This window comes from Trichosurus vulpecula, chromosome 7, assembly GCF_011100635.1.
Source record: "Trichosurus vulpecula isolate mTriVul1 chromosome 7, mTriVul1.pri, whole genome shotgun sequence".
Taxonomy (NCBI): domain Eukaryota; kingdom Metazoa; phylum Chordata; class Mammalia; order Diprotodontia; family Phalangeridae; genus Trichosurus; species Trichosurus vulpecula.
This window is the reverse complement of record NC_050579.1, coordinates 191,699,768-191,719,897: the sequence shown is the minus strand read 5'-3', so window position 1 is coordinate 191,719,897 and position 20,130 is coordinate 191,699,768. Positions and strand designations below refer to the sequence as shown.

General features: G+C 36.3%; 1 pseudogene; it reads left to right on the top strand.

The window, feature by feature from the left end:
* The first annotated feature begins 18,996 nt into the window (after nucleotides 1-18,996).
* LOC118858109 lies at nucleotides 18,997-19,485 on the top strand (annotated as a pseudogene).
* The last annotated feature ends 645 nt before the right edge of the window (nucleotides 19,486-20,130 follow it).

The window sequence follows — 20,130 nt, the reverse complement described above, 5'->3', positions numbered from 1 at the left end:
GTCCCATTTCATAGGTAAGAAAATGGGTTGAGAAAGCTCGTGTCTCACCCAAGGTCAAACAGTACATGAGGCAAGATTCAAAGTTAGGTCCTTCTAACTAAGTCTAGCACTCTATTCACTATGCTGAGATTTTCATTCCAGATGGGATCATGGAAAAATAGATTAAGGGATTGTGGATGCAATCGAGTACAATTTCCTCATTTTACCAATGAAGAAATTGAGACCCAGAGAAAAGTAACTAGTTCAGGTCCCAGGTAGTAAGCATCTGAGGAGGGATTCAAAAGTCATTCTTCTTGATCTCAAGTCCAGCATGCTCTCCACTACTCCACACTGGAGAAGTATCCATTGTTACTGTTGAAAGGAAAAGTGTAATGGAAGGATTTCAGATACTCTGACGTGTTGATGGGATAGAAATTCTCTTTCATGTTATGTCATTCAAATCACGCCACACAGGAAGATGCTTACTAAAGTAGCCCCTGGATCCTACTTAGTATTTTTATTAATAACTTAGACAATGAGGTTGTATTTACAGATACAATTTGATCAGGTAGACATGCTAAAAATAGCAAAAGGCAAAAAAATAGGATTTGACAGGTTAGACTCCCCAAAAAGATAACATTAAATAGGGACACATACATAATTGTATATTCAAAGACCCAAACGAAATTGCATTGTACAACTTAGTGGAGATAACTGGTTAAATCATTAGCTTCAGGTCCTAGCTCTGCCACTAACTAGCTACATGACACTGGACAGGTCATTTATTCTATCTGGATCTCAGTTTCTTTATATATATAAAGTGATCAGATTAAATTAAAGGAAATTGTGACTCCTAAGGTTCTTTCCAACTCTTGCATTCTGTGATTCTATGTGTACTGAAAAAAGATGTGAAGACCATATTAAATTCCAAGTCAAAGAAGGGTTTCTTACTTTTTTTAGTGATTTACACAAATTATTCTCATTTAATATTCAAAGAACTCTATAACATAGGTAGGCCTGATATTATTATTCAATGTTCTAATGAGAATTTGCTAATCTCGTTGATTTGGAAATTCCTTCCAATAATGCAGATCATAACTCATCTATACGTGTCCATTTTGTGCAACTTTTGCATGTCTTCCCATAAGTTCACCATAGAGAATCTATCCAAAATTGTTTTGTTGAGTCATCTCAGTCATATCCATTTCTTTGTGACCCCATTTGGGGTTTTCTTTAAAAAAAATAATTGGTTTACCATCTCCTTCTCCAGCTTATTTTACAGGTGAGGAACTGAGACAAACTGGGTTAGTTAAGTGACTTGCCTAGGGCCACACAGCTAAGTAGGGGTCTGAGGCCAGATTTGAACTCATGAGGATGAGTTTTCATGGGTTCTATCCACCATTCCACCTAGCTAACCGAAATGCTGCAGCTTACCACGATTTCTCCTGATCCTGTGAGGCTATCAGTGAAACACTTTGTATACCTGTATCTATTGCCTCATTCTTGCATTGAGACCAGCTCATCTTCTCTTCCTGTCACCCAGTTCTTTGATGATGTCTTTTATTCTTGTTCTCCAGAATGTCTTACTGCTTATATGTTGCAGCCCACTCACTTTCACCATACAACTCTCCATTGCCCTCACTATGATACTTATTCTTAATTCTTTGACTATAGTTGTTTTTATGTCTATCTGCCATATAGCAATACTGGTAAAATGTTGGCTATTTTAAACAACAGACCTTTGCTTTGCTGGCAAGCTTAGGATCAGCAAAGGAGCTTTCTGATTTCCCAAAAACAACTTAGCCTGCTCCTCCACCCAAATCAAGGTTCAACCCTTTGTCCTCTGTATTATTTGTGCCAGATTTACATAGTGATAGGAAGCCCTACAGGGTATGCCTCTAAATTTATGTTGTAGTCTAGGCAATAGACACTTCATCCGCTTGATCTTTCCTATATGCCTGAACAGGCCAATTTTTTAAATGCAATTGCATATCTCTCCTAGCAGGCTATTCAACATTTTTGGGCTTGTGCAATTAACAATGTCATACAAAGACAGGCACATCAAGAGAACCTCACTGTCCACAGGGAATCTCTCTTTAACCCAGACTGCACTGGATCTCTTCCATCACTGTGGCAAATGCCTTTGGCGAGTATCCATCTCCTTGTTTTATGCTTCATTTTCCAAGGATTCTTGAAAAATATTCATAGATGGATGAGATGCCTTGCGAAAAGATTGTTGTACGGGGTGTTTCATTTTAATGAATTGACATTTTCATAATCAAGTATTTTTGTAATCAACAACAGCAAAAAAGCACAATGAAATCTTATATTCTCCACATATTTCAGTTAATTGTGAAATAATAAAGATTTAGCCCATTATTGAAAATCACTTAGGAAAGCCTATTTGTTCCTACCAATAGTTTTATTGACTATAATCTCAATTTATGGATCGATGACTCATAAAAAGGGAGTATAAGAAGAGTAGGCATGTAGCACAGTAGTAATTAATGTTCACTCAGTCACTTTTTTTCAATATTAATAAAGTCCAAGATTTCTTCGACACCTTTGGTATATTCACTTCCTTCAGATATCAGTCCCTCAGTGCCCTCACAACTGTATCACCTCCAGCATAGATTTCTTTTACATCCACATAGTCCAATCCAGCTTCTTTTTCTGTTTTTGTTCTCCTTGGTGCCATTTCTGCCTTTCTATAGATGCATCTGGGGCTGTGATATTAGAATCCAAATGTCGAGGTTTCACTGTCCTTGAGAGAAAAAGAAGTTTGTTAAAGTATTTTTTTTTTTGCAAATCTTTTCCATTTTTTCTTTGATTTGAAGTCCTTCTTCCATTTCCATCCTAGAAAAGTATCTGGATAACTTTACTTGGTTATCTTACCAAACTTTCTTTAAACTGGTTTTTATCCTATACTGTTTGTCTATGCTTTATGAAATGATACTGCTCATAATTATCCATCATCCTTCTTTGTAAGATTTTACAAATGAGTTTATGCGCTAACCTGATGTTGCCTTTGGCAGCTATTTCTCTCCATTTGGCAGGTAATATGTTTGCTTACTAAAGTACTTTCTTGACTCTTGGCTATGGCAATTAATTTTTATTGATCAAGCTTCTGAATTAGAAGTATTATAGTCCATGCTATCATTACTATTGTCCATTTGCCATTTTTGATTTTGAATTATTTGTTTAGCTCAGGATTAAGATGTTTAAATTATATGTCACATTTATCACTACTATTCTTCCCTCCTTTTTATTAATTCTGATCTTTGATGAAGCAAGAGTCTGACTATGCATAGATGGCTAACTCAGGAATAAATTCAAAATCAAGAATAAACCTTTTACTATTTGATACACTATAATATATTTCTATTATGTTATTTGGGGCTCATCATGTCCAGTGATTACCAATTTTTTTCAAAGAAAGTGTTCATGCTTTAGGAGTGAGGCTTCTATGTAACCTTATTCCTCTTTTCTGAACCCTGTTTCCCCATATATTTCTCCCAATCTTCACCTTTTCCCATCTGTGCATTGGAGTCACCAAGTATCAGAGTGTATTTTCATTCAATCTGGATGGTCTTAGCAAGTTCGTAGAATTTCAGCAGCAGCTAGGTGGTGCAGTGAGTAGAGCATCAGTCCTGGGGTCAGGAAGACCTGAGTTCGAATCTGGCCTCAGACAGTTGACACATGTACTAGCTGTGTGACTTTGGGCAAGTCACTTAACCCCAATTGCCCTGCCAAAAAACAAACAAACCAAAAAAAAAGTTCATAGGATTTCCCTACAAGTTCACTGTCATCATCTGATGTTAATGCATAAGCTACAATTTTTTCATGGTGGTCCTATCATTAGTGCTGCAAGATGATTTGACCAAATTTGCCATGAATAAGGCTTCTTGTTACTTCAGTGCAATCAGTAAAGTCCATACTGTCAATTTTCTTTGCTACCGAGCTTCTACAGAAATATACCCATTCGTTGGTTATTAGGCAAGGATCTCACATTTAGTAAACCAATATTCGAATAAAAGTTTGTTGATGGCTAAAACCTATGTGAATCTTAGTACCCTCTCACACTTTACCCCCACTCTGCCATCATTACTGCAGGAAAGGAAGGGAGCCACTCAGGACTGACTACCATTGATGAAAAATTTCCTTTGTTTCATGAGTTGCCATGGATACACACACACACACACACACACACACACACACACACACACATCCCTAGGTGGCCACCCTATTAGTGATGTACCTCTCTGTACTTATCTAGGTGGAAATTGAAAACAAACCCAAAACACTACCAGAGCCATACTCAAAGCATTTTCAACACAGCAGAATATGCCAGAGCTTATGCTGTCCTGGCATGACCTTTTAGAATTAAGGGACACCTTCACACCATGATAATCATCAAAGTAGGATTATGTGGTCTTATTATTACACCTGTTTTATAGATGAGGAAGTAGAGCCTTAAAGATATTAAGTGACTTACTCCAGGTCGCAGTGATGAAGCAAGTACTCAAACCCAGGTCGTCTGACTCTACACTCCATGTTTTTTCCACTATGCTATATTGCCACTCCTGTAACAGTAACTCCAAATAGTTGTCCAATCTAGTAATTTTCTTTAGGAAAAAAATCTTGCTGGATCTTGCATATTGTCAGTAATTCTTTTGAGGCAGAGATTTATCTTCCCATTCTCTGACTTAGAGCTAATTTTATGTTCTAGAAATATAACTATATGTATCTATGCATCCAAAAACCCTCATAAATTCCATTAAATAAGAAGTTTATAAGACTTCTGGGTTGTAGTCATAACTTTATCTCCTAAAATTTTAAATGTTGTCATGCCTTCATTTTACAGTGTTCTCTGAGGGGTACTACTAGAGCTTTGAAAAAGGAAATGTTAAACAAGTCAGTTGCTTTCATTTGAAGTTTGAATCTACCTAAAATAACTCAGTCTTCCAATACAAAATGAGACCTGATAATTCAGTCTTAGCCAGGGAGCATCTAGCCAGCAAATTCACAGCAAGGGGCAGAAATAACAGCGATTAAAGTCGTTTCCTTGACATGCAGCTTTAAGATGGCATCTCTAGTCAGTTATGATCCCTACAGCCGTCTTCAGTCAAAATGTTCCTTTAGATGGCTCTTGGGCTTAGGCTACGGAGGTTTCAGAGCACTCTTGTAGCCCAAGGGACAGAAAACCATAATCAAAACTCCAGTAATTGTGCAGTGTGTTGGGATAGCCAGGGGTTAGACAATGGAATCCAGTGGAATTCGAATGGAGTTGAATAAAAATAGTCACTACATCCTCCTCTGTCAACAAAGGCTTGAAACTTGGGATGGGGGAAGGTGGTTTATTTACACACACACACTCACCCCGCTAACTATTCCCTCCCCACTCTGACTATGCCTCCACTTCTGTAATAAATCCACCACCTTGAGCTCTGCTAGGATATCAGAGAGACAAGAACAGAGTGAGAAAAAGAAGGGAAAAGGATATCGCTCAGGAACTGTGTCATTGGAGATCAATACATCCAGATCTGAAATGAACCTCAGAGGCCTTCTAGGTCAAACCTCTCATTTTGTAGATGAAGAAACTGAGGCCCAAAGGGGTTAAGTGACTTCCCTAAGGGGAGTGTCAGATTTGGGATTAAAACCCAGGAACTCTGACTCAAAAGCCAGTACTCTTCCCTCTGTATCACTAAACCTTTGATCATGTTCTCTTCTTCGCAGAGGAGCCAAGTGCCACCCCAACTCTCGAGCCCTCCTTTGTCCATCTCATGCTCATAAAAATAACTTATATTTCTATAGAACTTTAAGACTAACAAGATATTTTACTCACAACTACTACATAAAACTTCATAGTAAGTGCACATATTATGAGATCCATTTGACAGATTAGGAAATAGAGGATGAGAGAGGTGAAGTATCTGTATCGGTAAGGCATAATGACAATGTAGATGATAATTGTCACAATGCCCATGTGGTTCTGTATCTCAAAGTATACGAGACTCTCCACGGAGAAGGCAGAAGTATGACATTTATTTAGACAGCAGAGAACCACATCCCACAAGCCATTTATCCAATCTATTTAAAACAATAAAACATTCATTACAGGATATCACAACATGAAGCCTCTCCGACCCCCTGCTGGGGTCTTCCCAAAAACAAACTCATAGTACAGCTAAGTCAGCCTGTTCAGTTCTAACAATCACAAGGGCGGCCATTAGCAGCCATAACTGCTCCGTTCTCTCTCTCTCTCTCTCTCTCTCTCTCTCTCTCTCTCTCTCTCTCAGAATTTCCTGTGACATAACTTCCTTTTCCTGTCAGGAAGCTCCTCCCACCACATGTGTCTTGGGCTTCCTGTGACATAAGCAGGTCACATGGCCTATTGATGGGTGGGAAAGATCTTCAAATCTAAATTGCTACTGCTACAGTATCCCACTCTGAGTCACAATGCTTGTAATTTTTTTAATGCAATTTTAAAACAAGTTTTCCAACTCCAAATCTGGTGTTCTTTCCACAGTATTGCCTACAAACATGCCATTGTCTCCCGTATTCTCAAAAGTCCATCACTGATCCATCTATTCCAGATAGCTGTTCTCCTATATTTCTCTCCCTCTTTTGTGGCTGAACTCTATGAGAAGGCGGTTTATAATGGGTGCACACATTTCCTTTATTCTTACTCTCTTCTTAACTCTATGCTTTGACTTCTGGCCTCCTCATTCAAATGAAACTGGTCCCTCCAAAGTTACTCACAATCTCTTAATTGCCAAATCTAATGACTTTTTCTCTCAGCCTTTATCTTTTTTTAAAATTTCTTTGTAGTTTTCAACACTGTCAACACCATCTTCTTGATACTTTCTTTTCTCAAGCTTTTTGAAACACTACTCAGTATTGGCTCTCCTCCTATCTACCTGACTGTGCCCTCTCTGTCTCTTTTGCTGAATCTTCATCCAGGTCAAAGCCATTAATCCTAAGTATCCCACAGAGCTCTGTCCTGAGTCCTCTTCTCTCTATATACTAATTCACTTGGTGATCCCATCAGCTCCAATAAATTCAATTAGCATTTCTATGTTGATGATTCTCAAATCTATTTACCCAACCCTAACCTTTCAGCTGACTACTAATCTACTAATCTCCAATGCCCTATTGGACATCTGAAATTGGATGTTCAATAGACATCTTAAACTCATATCTATTCCTTGATAGGAAATTTCCATGGGCATAAGTATTTTTTGAGTTATTTACTCTATTCTACCTCTTAAATTCTTAAATTGTTTTGCAGAATAAAAGTTAGACATTTATTTGTAACTGATGTTACATTTAATGCATGTTATTAAAATATTAAAACAATTTTTGGCCAATAAGTAAGTAAATGAATAGATAAATTGATACATAAATGCACTGCAAAAGAAAACGTATAATCAGAGATGGCATTTACATAGCACTTTGAGATTTTCCAAGTGCTTTACAGATATGATTTCATTTTATATCCACAACTCTGAGGGGGAAGTGTTATTGTAGTCCTTATTTCACAAATGAGGAAAATGAGCCTTAGAAACACTAAGCGACTTTCTCAGTCACACATCTAATATCTGAGACAGGATTCAAACTCAGGTTTTCTTGACTCATACTCCAAAATCCTATCCATTTGCACTACCTAGCTGCTAGCTAGTATGTGCATATGGAGAAAAGGATGGAAGGAACAGGTGTCTCAAGACATGATTTTACTCTTATGTGAAACTGGCAAAGGAAGGTTGAATTCACACACATGCAAAGGAGTTTAATATTTAAACTCATCAGGTATACGCTAGGTACAGGGGAAAGAGAAAGATACATCTACCAAGACATACCACAGAATATATTAAAAGAACTCTGTAGAAACAGAGACCTAAATAGTTGGAGAAACATGAATGGCCCATGGGTAGTTCAACGCAACATAATAAAAATGATGATACTGTCTCAATTAATTTACTTATCCAATGCCTTATTAATCAAACTATCAAAGGATTACTTTGAAGAGATAGAAAAAATAATAAAAATCATGTGAAGGAAAAAATGGTCAATATCAAGACTAATAACAAAAATAATGAGAACGAAGGATGTCTCTCAGAGCTAGATCTTAAACTGTACTATGAAGCAGTGATTGTTAAAAACAATTTGGTACTTTTTAATAAAAGAAAGAGGTCCCTAAGCGGAACAGATTAGGCACACATCATACAGAGGCAAAGTAACATAGCGTTCAATAAGCACTTTTAAGCTTAAGAAACTACCACCTATAACTGGGGGAAGAACACACTACTTCACAAAAACTACTGGGAAAACTGGAAAGCAATCTGGCAGAAATTGAGTTCAGCCTAATACCTTACACCTTGCGACAAAATGATCTTCATTACAGATAATGTTTGGTTTAGATTTTAAATAGATATTGCTTACTATATTTAAGGAAAGGTTGTTTTTGTTTACTTCCGTATGCTATGTACCTAATCTGTTTGACTGATGGACTTCTCTTTTTGTTAAAAAGTACCAAATTGTTTAATGATTACTGCTTTGTAGTACAATTTGAGATCTAATTCTTTGGTAGTTTGAGTGGTGTGGTATTGAATAAGTAAATTACAGGATATGTGAAAGGTCATATCATTAACAAATTAGAGTAGTAAGGAAGAAATTACTTACATAAAACTTTAAAATTTTTGCACAAAGAAATCTAATATAGTAAAAAAAATAGAAAGGAAACAGGTGACTGGGAAAAAATATTTTTAGCAACTTTCTCTGATAAAGGACTCATTTCCAAGAAACATAAAGAACTGATTCAAATTTATGATAGTACAAATGATTCCACAATAGATAAATGATCAAAGGATATGAACAAATAGTTATGAAAAGAAGAACATCAAACTAGTAAGAATCATAAGGAAAAACGTACCATATTATTAATAGAAAAATGCAAATTAAAGCAACTTTGAGATTAGACCTCATACCTATCAAACTGGCGAAGATGACAGAAGAAATTAATGACGAACATTAGCAGGACTGTGAGAAAACAGTTACACTAGTATACTGTTGGTGGCACTGTGAAATGATCCAGCCATTCTGGAAACTGATTTTGGAACTGTCTGAAGAGTTACTGAAATGTGAATATCTTTTGGCTCAGCAATAATATTGCTAGGGCAGTACCCTAAAGAGTTCAAAGAACTCCAAAAAAAGTAGGAATGCTGTGTCTCAGAATACTAGAGACTTTCCCCATAATATCAGGGGTAAATCAGAATGACCATTATCACTGTTATTACTAGCCATAGCAATGGGATAAGAAAAAGAAATTGAGTGAATAAGCATAGGCAAAGAATAAATAAAATTATAACTTTTGTGGATATGATAGTTTGCCTAGAGAATCCTAGTGATTCAATTAAAAAATAATAAAAGTGATTAATAACCAATAAAATTATAAGGTATGAGTTAAACCCATAAAATCATCAACATTTCTGTACATTACCAATGAAATAAATCCATTCAAAATTACAATAGAATGTATAAAGTATCTGAGAGCCCACTTACCAAAGAACACAGGAATTATATGACTTTAACAATGGTATCAAATTCACATAGAAATAGGTGCCACTAATCCATACACAAGAATGCTTGCAGGCTTCATATTGATTTAATTTAATAATGTAATAATACCTATGTTTATTATATTTATATGTATTTTGTTAAATATTTACCAATTACATTTTAATCTGGTTCCAGCACACTTGGGAATGTTGTGGGCTGCATGCCCTCTGACCACATGTTTGACAATTCTGGACTACAATTACAAAATACATGTTACAAAAATAAAGGAAGGCAAATACTTGAAGAGGAATTAATTGCTTGTAGTTGATAATGCTACCTAAATTAATTTCTTGATTTAGCACTTACAGGTCATCTAGTCCAACCCACCACCCCTCCAATTTTGCAGATAAGAAAACTCAAGCTCAGAACACCTAAATGATTTGATGAGAATCCCATAGCTGGAGTCAGGAAAGATTAGAACTGAGACCTTCCTGGTTAAGAAAATCAAGAGCTTTGTCCACTATACAAATCTGCCTTATACAGAGCTGGACAAGAGAAATAATGGAAAAAAGTAGAAAGGAAGGGGATCTATCAATGCTGTATCTTAAACTATACTACAAAACAATAATCATTCAAATAAATTTGTTAAATGCAAAACTGAAATTATTGCTTTTCCCCGAAACCCTCCCCTCTTCCTAACTTTCGTATTACTTTCAAGATCACTATCATACTCCCATTAATAATAATTATAATTATAACATTAATAATAGATAAGATTTATATAGTGCTTGATGAGTGCTTTACCATTATTATCTAATTTGATTCTTATAACAACCCTGGGAAGTGGGTGCTACTTTTAACCCCTTTTTACATGAGGAAAGTGAGGCAAATAGAGATTAAGTGTCTAACCTAGGGTCACACAGCTGGTAAGTGTCAGATCTGAACTCTAGGCTGCCTTCTGTGCCACCTGCCTCCTTATTCCCTCAGGCTTACAATCTAGGTGTCATCCTTACCTCTTGACTTTCTCTTCTCCACATCCAATCCGTTGTTAAGTCCTACTAATTCTACCTTTGCAACATATCTCTCATATACCAATTCTCTCCTCTGACACTGCCACCATCCTGGTGCAGAGCCTCATCATTTCTCACCTGAACTATTGAAATAGCCTGCTGTTTGATCGCCCTTCTTCTCATCTCTTCCCACTCCAGTCCATTCTCTACTCAGGTATCATAGCAGTCTTCCTCTAGGTCAATAACCACTGATGGTTCCCTATTACCTCCAAGATCACATGTTAAATCTTCTGTTTGGCTTTTAAAACCTTTCTTTCTATATTTCCAGTCTTTTTACAGCATCCTCACCTCCAGTCTTCTTATATCATTACTCCCATAGTATATGATCAAGTGGCTTGCATTCTTCCCACAAAACATTTCATTTCTCGACCTGTATTTTCATTGGTTGTCCTCCAGTCAGTGAAATTTCCTCCCTCCTCACTTCCACCTTGTAGCTTCCCTAGCTTCGTTCAGATCTCAGTTAAAATCCCATTCTTTTCCTTTCACATTCAATGACTTCAGTACCTGTCCTCTAAGACTATCTCCAATTTATCCTGCGTATATCTTGTTTGTACATAGTTCTTTACATGCTGTCTCCCCCATCGGATTATGAGCTCTTTGCGGGAAGGGACTGTTTTTGCCTTTCTTCATATCTCTCAGAGCTTAGTATAGTGCCTAGGACATAGTAAGCACTAATAATGCTTGTTGACTTGACATGACTTGACCTAAAGACAGGTTGAGTGTGTTGCCTATATATGCTATGTGTATTTCCACATGAGTTTGTCTAAATATGGCTGGCAGAGAGCCTCTGCTAAATATCTCTGAAATCTTGCCCATAGCTCTCCAATGGAGAATTTGAGCCTTTCCTGGGAGGAAACAGAAGTAGAGACCATGAGGGAGCCAAGCTATTCTCCTCTGGTAGGAGGGGCGGGTGAGCAACCATACTAAAATTATATCCACCTACTATCTTAAAAATTGCTGATCTAGGGGAATGATTATTTTATGGTCAAGCTGCTAAGCTTTCCCTGTCACTACCCCTTAAATGTTTCTGTACATAGAGCCATTTCTTTCCCACAACTGCTAGTTAAACAAAGGTCCATGATAAATACTAAATAGTAAATAAATTAATTTATCAAAGCAGAAAGTTTAAAAAGTCTGATAAGTTATCTAGATTACAATATAACAGGGAATACACAGAGTAAATAAGCTCTCCCACTGGAAGCAAGATACTTCAGCTCAACGAAGAAAGAATCCTACATCTCACCCAAGGGGAAAATTCTCTACAGTCTATAAGGAGATAAACTGGAAATCAGAACCATGTTGAGGTATTGCCTCTTCTATATGTCTGCCTTTTCTCAAAGTCTTTTCTTTCTTTCTTTTTTCCTTCCTTCTTTCCTTCCTTTCTTTCTTTTTATCTCTCTGTCTCTCTTTCTCTTCCTCTCCTCCTTTCTCTCTCCCTCTCTCCCCAGAGTAAGTACCAAGGAGAGTCTGAAACCATGTGTATCCTCTCTTGAAATAGAAAATAATATCTTTCCTCCTTCAAATTCTTCTGTCAACCTCACACCTCACCCAAGCCTGAACCAGTCAATTCATCATTCTCTCCACTAATGAGGAGAGTCTTATGCAAATACTCTAAGCTTAAAACCAGGGTTACATAAAAATAGAAAAGCTAATTAATGAAACAGAAAAGGTACACAAGCTCTAGAAGCAATAGAACACAGTAGATGAGAGCTCTTGAACCCAAGAATACAAGCTATTTGAGTTGTTGTGTTGTTCAGTTATTTCAGTCATGTCTGACACTTCATGACCCCATTTGGGGTTTTCTTGGCAAAGATACTGAACTAGTTTGCCATTTCCTTCTCCAGTTCATTTTACAGATGAGGAAACTGAGGCAAACAAGGTTAAGTGACTTATCCAGGATCATACAGCTAGTGTCTAGGGCCATATTTGAACTCAAGAAGATGAGTCTCCCTGACCCCAGGCCTTTCTCTCCATCCACTGGGCCACCTAGCTGCCCAAAAACTACTTGAGTACAGACTCAATATCTGAGAAAAACTGCTAGGAAAATTAGAAAGCAATCTTCTCATATAACATAGCACAATCAACTCCAAAGGGACACATAACTTCATTATAAAAGGTCATCAGAATAGGTACAAGAACTAAATGTCACTGATTTAAGGAAAATCTACTACTAATGAAGAGCTTTGAAATTTATAGTCCTCAGAGTTTACTAGAACACTGAGGGTTAAAGTCACTTACCCAGGATCACATAACCAGGATGTGTTAGAGTCAGGATTTGAACCTAGGTATTCCAGTCTCCAAGCCAAACTCTTTATGCAGTATGCCACAGGTCCTCTCAAAGCTCATATTAAAAGACAATGAAAAGAGATACCTTTCACAACTATGAAGAGCGTTGTGAAAGATATCTCTTTTCATTATCCTTTAATATGACCTTTAATATGACCAAGAGTTTTTGGCCAAACAAGACATAGAGAGGTTCACAGGGAATAAAATGGACAATTTTGAGTACATAAAATTGAAAACATTTTGTACAAACAAAAATAATGCAGTTTTAACAAGAAGGGAAATGTTAACTGGAAAAAAAGTCTTTCCACCAAATTTCTATTGTAAACATCTGATATCCAAGCTATATGGGGAACTGATGCAAATATATAAGAATAAGAGCCATTCCCCAATAGATAAATGGCCAAAGGACATGACCAGGCACTTCTCAGAGGAAGAACTCCAAGTTAATAACAACCCACATGAAAAAAATGCTACAAATCTCTAATATTATCTCCTTCCCATCAGGTTAGCAAAGATGATAAATAAGGAAAATAAAAATTGTTGGAAGAAGTGTAGGAGGACAGGGACTTTAACGTACTGTTAGTGGAGTTATGAACTGGCCCTCCAATTCTGGAACCAGTTTGAAACCAGATTAAAAAATTCAAAAGTATGACTCCTAGCCATATTCCCCAAAAGTGTCACATACAAAAAAAAGAGAAAAGATGCACATGTAAATAAATAATTATAGGAGCACTTCTACGACAAAGAATTGGAAACAAAATGGTATCCATTAATTGTACAATGGCTGAATAAATTGTGATATATTAACGTACAAAATATTTCACCATAAGAAATAGCAAAAGGAATAGATTCAGAGAAACCTTCAAAGACTTATTGAACTGCTAAATGAGCAAAACCAGGAGAATTATTTGTACAATAACCATAACATTGCAAAGAAAGATATTTTATAATTAAAATACTTAAGTACTATGGTCAATAAAATGACCAATAACAACACCAGAGGACCAATATTGAAGTATGTCTCCCATCTCTTGATGGTCTATAGGTACAAAATCATATGACCATTACAACACAAATTTGTTTTTCTTGACTGTACTTTTGTTGTAAGGGAAGGATTCATGCCGAGGGATACTGGAAGGAGATACTGACCTGAGGAGGGAATACCATACATACTCATTTGGATATCTTACCCCACAGGAGAGAAGGAGGAAGAAGATAAAAAAGGGGGGATGACAGAAGGGAGGGCAGATGGGGGGAGGAGGTAATCAAAAACAAACACTTTCAAAAAGGGACAGGGTCAAGGGAGAAAATTCAATAAAGGGGGATAGGTTAGGAAGGAGCAAAACATAGTTAATCTTCCACAACATGAGCATGGTGGAAGTGTCTTACATAATGATACATGTGTGATCTATGTTGAATTTCTTGCCTTCCTAGGGAGGGTAGGTGGGAAGGGAAGAGGGGAGAGAATTTAGAACTCAAAGTTTTAAAAGCAGATGCTTAAAAAGTTGGTTTTTTTTTTCATACAGCTGGGAAACAAGATATGTAGGGAATGGGGCATAGAAATCTATCCTGCCCTACAAGAAAGTAAGGGGAAAGGGGAAGGTGGGGGGAGTGGGGTGAAAGAAGGGAGGGCTGACTGGGGAATGGGGCAATTAGAATATATGCCATCTTGGAATGAGGGGGATGGTAGAAATGGGGAGAAAATTTGTAACTCAAAATCTTGTGGAAATCAATATTGAAAACTAAAATATTAAAGTCAGCATGTTCAAAACTGAAAAAAATTCATTTCTGGGATTATTCTGTAGTTCTCTGTCTTTATCCTTCTCTAGTTTTGGTATTAAAACAGATTTGATTCATAAAGGGAATTTTGTAGAGTTCTTTGAGAATAATTATTGGTAGAATGCATGAGTATAATTATTATAACGTAAGTAATAACAAAATCAATACTGATAATAGTAATAGTGAATATTTATATGGTGTTTACTATGTTCCAAGAACTGTGCTAAGCACTTTTCTGTTTATTGTCTTATTTGGTTCTCATAACACCCCTGGGAGGTAGGTGCTATTATTTTCCCCATATTGCCAATTGCTATTTAAGTTGTTGATAAAATTTACTTATAAATTTATTTGAAGCAATGGTTTTTCTTTGGTAATTTCTTGTCCAAATCTCCAGTCAAAAAATGAGTTATTGAAAAGATGTTTCTTTTTCATTTAATTAATTTGGTATTTGAGGACAAAGCCTAACTGAGGAATATACATATATTTCAGCTGTTCATTGCACCTTTAAAAGTTGATTAATGTATTAGCTCTAGTGTAGGCCAGACCAATGATTCAGGCTTGAGTACCAAAATTTAATGAATCACTTTTGGATTGTAAAATGTAGCTTTGTTATAACAAAATGAATGATAAAAACAATTTTGCTAATAGAGGTTTTAATATTTTTTTAATTTCTATATTAAAAAAGGATATCAACACATATAAAATGCTCTTCCTTCCCACCTCTAAAGTCATCATAGCAATTGGCTATACTTGGTTGGAAAAATATTACCCCGAGTACAGTAGAAGCTTTGGTAAAATCTGACATTAACTCACCTTGGCTAGCAAGCAAGTCCTTAAAGTATCAGCTACATAAAATAAGTATCATTCCTACCACATTTGGATGCTAGATTTTTTATAGATAACCATCCATTTCCTTTAGATTCTGCATTTTGCTAACATATAGTTGACAGTAATAGTTTTGATAATTCTTTTTTTCCTCTCTGTTCATTGTGAATTTGTTTTTCTATTTTGGTAATTTCTTTTGGCTCTTTTCGATTATGTCAGATAAAGATTAATAGATATTGTTAATATTTAAATTAAGGCAAGTAGGCATTTATTAAGCACCTACAATGATGTGCCAGTCACTGCACTAAATGCAGTTTTGTTTAGTTTTATCATTTCTCTAGTCTTTCTGTTTTCCATTTTATCCATTTATAATCTAATTATCATTTTTTTTCTTTGATCTCTATTGGGGGAGATGTTCATTTGTTTGTTTTCTAGATTTCTTCAATTCATATTCAGTTCACTAACTCTCTGTTTTTCAATCTTATTAATATGTGCTTTCAGATATAAACATTGTGGCTTTAGCCACATCCCAAAAATATTGGTATCCTATCTCATTGATATTATTTTCCTTTTCACAGTTAATCATATTTTAAACTTATTCTTCGACCAATTAATGATTCTAGTTAATTATTTAATTTCCATTTAGAAATGGAAACTTTTGTGTTTCTTATTTAGTTACTATTTTTGTTGTATTGTGGTCCGTAAAGTATGTGTTTGATACTTCTACCTTATTGTATTTACTTTTGATTCCATGCTGAGTCTTGTTTTGTTTTTGTTAAGGTACTATTGATACTTCAAACTATGAATATTTAAATGTCCCCATCTAGAAGACACCACAAGTATTTCAAATATAACTTTTGGGAGGCAACATGGTGCTGTGAAAAGGGCATTGGCTATGGAACCAGAGGACTTTAGTTTGAATCCTGGCCTGAACAGGCTATTTGTGTCACCTTAAGCAAATCACATTATTTCCTTAGGTCTGTTTCTTCATCTGTAAAATTAAGACATGGGACTAGATTAGTAATCCTAAACCTTTTTGGTCTCAAGACTCCTTTACATTTTTAAAATTATTGAAAATCCCAAAGAGCTTTTGTTTACATGGGCCATGTCTATTGATATTTACTACATTAGAAACTAAAGCCTTTTAACATTATCAAAATAGTTTTGACCCTGTGTCCCTTCTATAAGGACCTCAAGGACCTCCAGGGATCACCAGATCACTTTTTTCAGAACTGCCTCTGTATGGAATGCTGATGTCTTGGTGCTACAAAAGTTTTACCTAAAAAGAATAACACTAACTGATAAAGCAGAAATAACACAGAATTTGGAATGAAAAAAATGGGTTAGAATTCTGGCTTAACTAATTATCTGTGTAATCTTGGCCAAGATACCTAATTTGTGAAAATTAAGTCTGGTTGCGGTCTCATTTTTGCTTTTTATTTTTGGGACAATGAGAAATTCTATGACCTATTAGCATCCATTAAGGTTTTAACATAGATTGTTCTATCAGACATGGGGGGTGTGGTAATTTTTGATGCGAGAGAAAAGACAACAAAAAAAAACTGGAAGATGGCAAACATAAGCTCTATCCATTTCAGAGCTTTGCCTGTGATTGACTTAGAACTGCACATTTGTCCATTTGGGGCCTAAATTACCAAATTTGTATAGCATACATTGGCCAAGTTAACTAATTAATGTCCAAATCTCCTATGGAGACACAGCTATTACTGTATTTTGTATAATCATTTCTGCAATTCTTTCCCTCTCAATTACAATCATCCTCCCAAAGCAATAAATCATTATTATCTAAAACAGTACAATTCTCGGGGAAATGGATTTGTAGGATATTCTTCAGACATGCAGATTCTTATTATCACAGTGAATACTCTATAACTTATCTTCTTTTTAATTGGTTTACTTTATTATTGTTTTCCTGCCCCATTAAACATAAAAGGATAGTCTTGCCAAAAGAGAAAATATAAAAATAAGTTAAGACAATGGACTTATATATGCATATAATGCAATTTTAAGATAAAATTATACTAAAAATATTTATAGCAGCTCTTTTTGTGGTAGCAAAGAATTGGAAATCAAGGGGATGTCCATCAATTGGGGAATGGCTGAACAAATTGTGGTATATGAATGTAATGGAATGCTATTGTGCTATAAGAAATGAGGAGCAGATGGATGTCATAATAACTTGGAAACTTATATGAACTGATGTTGAGTGAGGGGAGCAGAAAGAAGACAACATTATATATGATTACAGACACATGGTATCTGTAAGGACTAACTTTGATCGACTTGGCTCTCCTCATCAACGCAAGGTTCAAAGACAGCTCCAAAAGACTCATGATGGAAAAAGCTATCCACATCCAGGAAAGAATTATGGGGTCTGAATGTAGACCAGTTCAATGGATTGGCTTTAAACACACACATATATCTAGTTATAGGTATAGAAATATATAGATATACATACCATAGTCCAGGTAAGTCAAGTCAACAAGCACTTAAGTGCCTATTATGTGACGTGTACTGTGCCAAGTGCTGGGGGAGCAAAGAAAGGCAAGAAGCCAGGGGAACCAGAAGGTGAAGGCGCAGAAAGAGAGAATTCCAAGGATGAGAGACAGCCAGTGAAAATGCATAGAATCAGGAGGTAAAGAACAGGCAGCCAGGTGGATAGAGTGGTGGGCCTGAAGTCAGGAAAGCCTCTCTTCCTGAGTTCAAATCTGGTCTCAGACATTTACTAGACATTTACTGGTCTCTGGGCAAGTCAGTTACTTCCTTTTGCCTCAGTTTCCTCATCTGTCAAATGAGCTGGAGAAGGAAATAGCAAACTATCCCAGTATGTTTGCCAAGAAAAACCCCAATGGGGTCATGAAGAGTTGGAAACAACTGAAAAATAACTGAACAAAGGTTCACAAAGCAAACACATCCAGTCCCCAGCCTCAGGACATACACTCTCTTTATCATTATATATATATATATATATACACACACACATATATATATGTACATATATATGCATATATATACATATACATATATGTACATATATATGCATATATACATACATATACATATATATGTGTACATATATATCATTATATATTTCTTTATCAGTGTTTTATTAATACTAATACTTTTTAGCTACTTTCACAAAATGAACAAGATGGCAAAGAATTTTTTAACAGCTTCAAAAGTAATAAGCCTAGGATAGATCTATAAGTGCAAGGGTAACTTGGAGTGAGCCAGACAATACAGAGTGCAAAAGTGAGTATTACAATGTTGTAATGCTGTTGTCGAGCAGATAGGTCGTGTGTTGGATAGAGCCCTGGTCTTGGCATCAGGAAGACCTGAGTTCAAATTTGACCTCAGACACTTACTAGCTGTTTGACCTTGGGCAAGTAATTTCACCCTGTTTACCTCAGTTTCTTCATCTATAAAAAGTGCTGGCTCTCTTTTGGATCTGCCATCAACGGGTGGACCCAGTGCCATGATGCAGATTTTCGTGAAGACTTTGATGGGGAAGACCATCACCCTTGAGGTCGAACCATCCAATACTATTGAAAATGTCAAGGCCAAGATACAAGATAAGGAAGGTATTCACCCTAATCAACAGAGATAGATTTTTTTGCGGGCAAGCAACTGGAAGATGGATATACTTTGTATGACCATAACATTCAGAAGGAATCTACCCTTCATCTTGTTCTGAGACTTTGTGGTGGTGACAAGAAGAGAAAGAAGAAGTCTTACACCACTGCCAAAAAGAATAAGCATAAGAGAAAGAAGGTTAAGCTTGCTGTTCTGAAGTACTATAAGGTTGATAAGAATGGCAATATTAGCCGCCTTTGATGAGAGTGCTCTTCTGATGAATGTGGTGCTGGAGTCTTTACAGCTAGCCATTTTGACAGATGTTGTTATGGCAAATGCTGTCTAACCTACTGCTTCAACAAGCCAGAAGACAAGTAAATGTATATGTGTTAATAAAAAAGTCAACTAAAAAAAAGAGCTGGAGAAAGAAATGGCAAACCACTCCACGATCTTTGCCAAGAAAACCCCAAAAGGAGTCATGAAGAGTTGGGTACGACTGAACAACAGCGAAATCCAAAGAAGGAAACCAGCATTACTAGATCACAAAGTACACAGAGAGCAGTAAATTGTAAGAAAACTGAAAATGTAGAAAGTGGACAGATTATTATGGGTCTAAAAAGCCAAACAGAGGATTTTATATTTATCATCCTGGAAGTAATAATAGGGAGCCACTGGAGTTTATTGAATAGGAGAATGACATAATCAGACTAGCCCTTTAAGAAAATCACATTGATAGATTGGGTAGAAGATAGACTAAAGTAGAGAGAGACTTGAGAAAGGGAAAACAACCAGCAAACTATTGCAATAGTCCAGGAACGAGATTATGAGGGCCTGTACAAGGGTGATGGTGATCAGAGGAAAGAAGGGGTCATATATGAGAGACGTTTTGAAGGTAGAATCTGTAGGATTTGGCAACAGATTAGAAAGGGGCAGGGTGAAAAAGAGTAAGGAGTAGAGGTTGACATCCAGGCTGTAAGCCTAAGTGACTGGGAAGATATGGTGGTGGCGTCAACAATAATTGAGAAATTAGCAAAAGGGA